Below are 7,486 nucleotides of genomic sequence, written 5' to 3'. Positions count from 1 at the left end.
CCAATAATAGGAATGTCTTCAAAGCAACTATCTCATCTTCACACCAGGCTGATAGGCACCACAAATGCATTCATGTACTTCAGCTGTGGCTGTCAATACCTCCTTCGGCCCTAGACATTGCAATAATAACTCATTTGCTCCCTTTTTGTAAAGAGCATTACCATACACTATGTATTGCATAGGTTGTAATTTAATCTTCCTGCTGGCCTTCGAAGATAGGCCAGTAAAATACTGCATGATTGGATGCCTCCAATCTTGATCTTGTAAGTCATTATGATTGACTTCCAACACCACATCCCTTTTAGCTAAAGGTGATATTAATTTTTGATATGTTGCTTGACTTATGTTCAATTAAGTGTCATTCCTCATTCTGAAATTCGAAATCTTCTGAGCTACATCATTGGCTTTGTTATTCATGAATCTTGGGATGCATGTCACATTTGCTATATGAAACTGAGAAAGCAAATGTAATGCAACATCATAATATGGTAACATGCTTTCACTTTGACATTTGAAAATTCCTTTCACTTGATTGACCACCAATTGAGAATCTCTAAATATATCAACTGTATGAGCTTGTAATCCAATAAGCATTTCCAGTCCCATTATTAAAGCTTCATATTCAACTTGATTATTGGAACAAGTGGTTTCATCAACCCTGAAACCATGTGTGGTTTTTATCCCCTGTGGTGACTTAATTACAACATCAATTCTAACCAGACCATTGGTCTTTGCTCCGTCAAACCACATCTGCCATGGCTCAACATTAACCATACCAAGATCCACTATCTCCTAGCTTTTGGTTTGACATGGATGATTTGCCAAGAAGTTAGCCAAAACTTGTCCTTTTACTGTTTTTTAGGGGACATTCTAGATGAAATTCTGATAAAACTAATATGCATTTACCAATTCTAGCTAATATGCATTTACCAATTCTTTCCCTCAACATAGGTCTAGATAACATGTACTTAACCAAGTCTGTGGTTGCAATTACTTAGACAATAGTAAGCAAAAGATAATATCTTAATTTCATTGCTGCAAAGTACAATGCAAGGCACAACTTTTTTTACAGCTGAGTATTTACATTCACAAGAATTTAAAAACCTACTAAGGTAATAAACTGCTTGCCCTTTACCTCCTTCATTGTCCTGAGCTAGGAAAACTCCCAATGAATTTTCTGCTGCGGCAATGTATAACTTCAAGGGTTTGTCGCTCCTTGATGGCATCAACACTGGAGGCTTGGCCAAGTAGGCTTTGATTCCTTCAAAAGTAGCTTGATACTCTCCTGTCTACACAAACTCCTCCTCATCTTTCAACTTTAATAAAGAAGAAAATACTTTCGTTTTCCCTGCAGTGTTAGAAATAAATCTTCGAAGAAAATTAACCTGACCAAGGAACTTTTGTACTTCTTTCTTACTTGATGGAAGTTTGGCCTCAATGATGGCTTTGGATTTATTCTGATTAATTTGTATTCCCTTTTTGTGCACTACATACCCCAAGAAGTTTTCAGCTGATACACCAAAAGCACATTTAAGAGGATTAAGTTTTAACTTGAACTTTCTTATTCTTTCGAAAACTACTACCAAGTGAACCAAGTGTTCCTCCATAGATTGGGACTTTACAACAATATCATCAATGTAACACTCTAGGTACCCTTCAATAAGATCATGAAAGATGGTATTCATTGCCCTCTGATATGTTGCCCCAACATTCTTTAGACCAAATGACATTTTTACCTATTTGAATGTGCCAATATTCCCAGGACACCTAAATGTTGTCTTTGGACATCCTCCTCTACAATGCAGATCTGGTTGTAACTAGAATGCCCATCCTTCATAGACAAAATCTTGTGCCTTGCTGAACTATCCACCAATAGATCCACTATAGGCATGGGGTATTCATCTTTTGGAGTTGCCAAATTTAGATTTCTAAAATTGATGCATACCCTCATCTTGCCATTCTTTTTAACCACAGACATAATGTTAGACAACCATTCAACATACCTGACTGTTCTAATGAAGTCTGCTTTAAAGAGTCTGGGAATTTCCTCCTTTAGTTTCTGAACCACTTCAAGGCTCATTCGTCTTGGTTTCTGTGTGTGTGGTTTGAGGTTAGGCTTCATAGGGAGCCTATGTTCCACTAATGACCTATCCAATCCTGACAGTTTATTATAAGACCACGCAAAACAATCCTTATATTTCTTTAGGACTACCAACAACTGGTTCATGTTAAGAAAACTTAACCAAGCGCTGATATAAGTGGGTTGCTGTAAAGAACTTTCCCCTAAATTGACTTCTTCCAAAGGGATCTTGCACTTGAGCACTTATTAATGCTTCTTTTTTTGACTTCTTCTGCCTTCGAAGCAACTTCTTTGTTTTGTTCTGTTCCCACCTTCTTTAGTTTAACATCTTTGTCTTCTTCCTCATAGACAAAATTTGTCCATAAGGCTTCTTCTTCCTATATTTCCTGGACTTTTGTTTCGATGTCCAATGTACAGTACTTATCAAGGGCCAAAGGCCTGGCCTTTTGTTGCTTTTGATTATGGCCAACCACCATGGCTCCCCTCTCTTATTTCTAAACCTTCTGGACTATTGACTTTATGTCCAATGCTGAAAACTTGATTAAGGCCAAAGGTCTGGCTTCTTGGGTTTCATCTTCTTGCCTACAACCAGGCATCATTGCCATCCTTGGTGACGAACTCTTCATCAGTACTCTCCTGTACTAAGTGCTTCAGGTGTACAACTTCCTCATCAGCCGTCACTTCGGTTGTTCCATCAGGTTACCTCAATATACTGAGTGGTGTCACTCATTCAGTATATAACTTGGCCTCTGCAAAGTCAGCACATGCGATAAAGGGTTGAGGGTCTGCATTGATCTCCTCTATCTCTCCATTGCATAAGGTCATCATTATTTTCTGATGTAGAGAGCAAGGTACACATTTGTTAGTGTGGATTCAATCCCTGCCAAGTAAAGCATTATACTTGGTATTACTATCTATAACAAAGAATGATGTCATGTAATCTTTGGTTCCCACACTCAAGTTGATGGACAGGATGCCTGAGCCATCTGCTTATCCCCAGTGAAGCCAGCAACGGTTGTGCTGGTTGGGATTAATCTGGGGTTTCTTTTTCCCAATTTCTTCAAAGAGGACTTCGGAAGGAGGTTCACTGCTACCCTATTATCCACAAACACCTTGTTCATTTGTATCCCATCGAAATAAACCTTGATATACAAGGGCTTAACGTGCTGCATCATAGATGTTGTAGGGTATTCGAAGGGATACAAGAGATTAATACTCACCTCTTCTGTCACGACCTAAATCCGCCCCTATAGGTTTAGCATCGTAACCAGCCATTAATCCTAGGATTACTTATTGAAGGCCTCTGAGACAAATTAACATAATATTAGGGGCTAGTGGAAGCAGATAGCAAACATACAATGTCCATTGAGCTGTGCAAATTTATATGAGACAGAAAAATTTTAAACTTTACATTCATACATTTACACATCATATATATATATATATATATAGGCTAGAAAAAAAGGGACTTAGTCCTATTTACAAAATAAACAAAAACTTGTTTAACCAATCAAGAAAACAAAACTTAAACTTTAATCACATAGCTATAACCATTTGACATATTCGGAACCTCCACGGGAGGCACATAGGTTGGTTGACAAAAATAGATTCCAGGCAAACCCCTCTAAGCCTGGTCACGCGTCTGATCACCTACATACATAAATAATATAATGAGCTGGAGCCTAGTGAATAATAACAAAGTAAAGGGTTTCAATGAGTGATATCCATCACAGAGTCAGAAATCAGAGTTTATATCAAAAACAGATTCTTATCAGAAATAGAGATATGCATATTCATATTTCAATCAGAAACAGATTCATATTCATATTCTTATTCAAATCATATACATAAATCAGAGTTTATGCTTAATCTTACATAGTACATCCATTAGTGCTAACAGATCACATACAGAGTATCAAAGATCATACTTGTCAGTTCCATAGAGGAATCTCTGGCCGGGTACGGATAACTTGTCAGTTCCATAAAGGAACCTCCAGACTGGGAATAGATAACTTGTCAGTTCCATAAAGGAACCTCCAGCCGGGTGCAGATAACTTGTCAGTTCCATAAAGGAACTTTCGGACTAGGAACGGATAACTTATCAATTCCATAAAGGAACTTCCAGCCGGGTGCAGATAACTTGTTAGTTCCATAAAAGAACCTTCGGACTAGGAACGAATAACTTGTTAGTTCCATAAAGGAACCTCCAGCCGGGTGTAGATAGCATACTTGAACCACAGAATTAATGTCACAAATATTTGTCAGAATTGAACAATCATTCATTATACAAAACATAACATTACACAAAATAGATCTTATTCCATATACAGAAAATACATAAAGTTGAATATAGCTTTACTACGTTATTACTCACAGATAGCTGCAGAAGCAAATCAGACAGACTGGACAGTTTAGATAAATTAGGCAGACAATAGCGCGTGACCTTAAACTTTAATTTCAGAATTTATGGTTGATTTTTTTTAGATCTTCTTCATCTTTTTCAATTTCCTCGAGCTTTTCTTCTCTTCCTTTCACTTTCCTAGCTTTTTCCCTTGGCTTTTCTTCATTGAGTTCAATTTTCTTTTCCTCTTTTCATTTTCAAACAGTCAACACACACCCTCTCTCTCTCGGTTGTTCTTTCTCTCTCTTTTTTCTTTACTTCTCCAAGTGTTGTTTTGAGCCAAATGAAGTTATACTTCTTGAACTCACCAGCACACACACATACACACATACAATTCACCCATTTGTCCTCAACATCACACGTGCACACATACACACTTGTTAACACACTCACAGAATTGCACAGTACACCCATAGAATTCTCAACATACCCACACCCACACCCACAATTCTAGTTTGTTCCATAATTTAATTTATGTCTATGATTAATTTAAGTAAGCATCACTTAATCTTAATAAATCTTGATTAACACAAATTAATTAATTATAACTAATCTCAAATCTCACATAATTTAATTAGTCTAATTGACTTCTATTGGAGCCCAATTAATTATATTTAAATTTATCAATCCGAATAAGACTTTTAATTAAACTCCCAAAAGGCTTGAAATATCAAATTGAACTTATCACTATCCTCAATTTTGGTTTCTCACATTATTAAGGCCCTTAATTTCAAATCAAGCTCAAAATTTTCGTCAATAAATTAAATACTCAATTGAATACCTCATAAATAAATTTAATTCATAGTAACCTTAATTTCCAATTCTCATAACTTAATTAACTCCAATTCGGACCCAATTAATCAAATCTTAATTTTACAAATCTGATATGAATATTTAATTAAATTCCCATACGGTCCAGTACTCGAAATTAAAATAATTCAATTTACCAATTATACTCTCTTTAGCCATTTAGGTTTTCAATTTCTAATTTCAAAATAAATCCTCAATAAAATTATATATGAATCATTCTCCATAATTTTCGTAAATCTTAGATTAAATTAGAATAATTGGCAATTAAATTTCAAATCTTCTTAATTAATTAAGTGTTAATCATTATACGTGGTGGAGTCGTTACATCCTTATTTTCATCTTCAGTTTCCATTGGTGTGGCCACTTCAGACTCATCTTGAATCATGCTAACCTGTGAATCTTCACTAAAAATTGGAATATGGTTATCTTCCTGACCTTCTTGGTTTCCATCTTCATCCTGGAACTCCTGTGGCAATATATATATATATCATGTTTACTGACATTGGAGGAAATAAACCAAACTGAACTACTAGCTGTACTTGTTTCTCTTCCAAACTAACTTGTTCAGTTATTTCGGAAGTATCTTCCATGCTGCACTCTGGTACTTTAGTAATGGTGACTTCCTTCAAATCAACTCTTTTGTGGTTTGCTTCTATTAGCTTTTCGACCAAAAAGGTCTGTTTAGCCATGAAGGCTTCAAACATCTCATCTTTAGTCATTTCTTTCCTTTGGCCTAGTTTAACTTTTCCTTCTATCTTACTGTCGCTTTCCATCAAGGCCTTTTCAAGACCTGCTAAGCTGGATCTTTCCTTGGTTTTCAGTTCAGTGTGAGCCTTAGCCAACTGTTCTCTACTGCCACTTCTTTTGTTCTAAGGAACCAATGTTGGACTTTCTTTCAGATCCTTTTGGTACTGGGTGTACCTTCGCTGGATCTTTCTCCTTTGAGACCTAGAGATTACTGGAACGATATCTAGTTCCTTTGTTTTTGGGTGCTTGAGTAATACTCAATTATTTGAAGCCACCGAGGGAGGTTTAATCATTCTGCATTTATCTCCAAAGACATTTCTTTGTGCAGGTATTTCCTTAGGCTTGTTCTGCATGACAAACCAGTCTGGCACCCCAAGTACCCATGAACTCACTAGTTCAATTGCTGAACTTGCTTTCTCAGTCTTTGAAGCCACGTTTGTAACTAACTGTTAAGGCTAATCACTGGCTCTGGCACCCTGTCTCGAGCCTAATTCAGGCCTTCTTTTAGGGTAATTGCTTTGCATCTTGTTCGAAGTTAAATTTGGAGGTCAATTACTAGCTCTGATTCCTTGACTTGAGCCCAATTCAGGCATTCTCTCAAGATAATTGCCTTCAATCCTGTAGTAATTGGGTGGTCTGAACTCATGCAGAGATCTCTTACGCTTGGGTTGCATTCTAGTGGCTGGTGGTCCAGCTAAAAATGGTTGTTATATGGGACCAATTGGGTATGGCCTCTTATTGTAGGTATTGGTTAGCTTAGAGCGTCTCTGTACATCTTTGTAACATTGTTTCCCATCAATTGGGAGCCATTTCAGCCATTTGTAACTTAACCTGCATCTGGGACACATCATTTGCATGACAGCTGCCTCAAGAGAGTCATTATCCAATGCTTCCTCACTAAAGTCATCTTTTTGGTCTGTAAAGCTCTGCCCATTTGCTGGTGAACTTCTGGTATCCTTCTTGAAAGTAGTATGGCTGACAACATGCATCTGCACATTAACCTCCTCCAATTTCTTCAAGGATAGGTTTTGAAAATCTGACACGCCAACATTGATTGTAGCCTCCTCAATCTCTGGAAACGTGTTAGTATCAATCTCCATAACATTCTCTGCTTTGGCTGGAAACTTTAACCTCTCTTTTCGAATATGTTCTTGGATCCTATCTCGAAAATAATACAATTTTTAGTTAAATGAGACCAAGAATTGTGCCATTTACAGTACATTTTCCCTTTAAATTCTTCCGAGGTATGGATCTTAACTCCTGTTGGTAATTTTAGAAAATTTGCTGCAAGCAAATGATCAAAAATGTCATTTGCTTTTGTTAAATCAAAAGAATACTTCCTATGATGGTCTTTCTTTTTAAACTGTTGGTCTATTGTACTGTCCTTCTGAATTAACGCCTCACAGGTCATAGACTCTTTTCCTACGATTTCTGTTACGCCAATTTCA

Source organism: Camellia sinensis, chromosome 3 (assembly GCF_055761805.1).
Source record: "Camellia sinensis isolate YWXY chromosome 3, ASM5576180v1, whole genome shotgun sequence".
In the NCBI taxonomy this organism is placed as follows: domain Eukaryota; kingdom Viridiplantae; phylum Streptophyta; class Magnoliopsida; order Ericales; family Theaceae; genus Camellia; species Camellia sinensis.
This window is presented reverse-complemented; position numbering follows the sequence as displayed.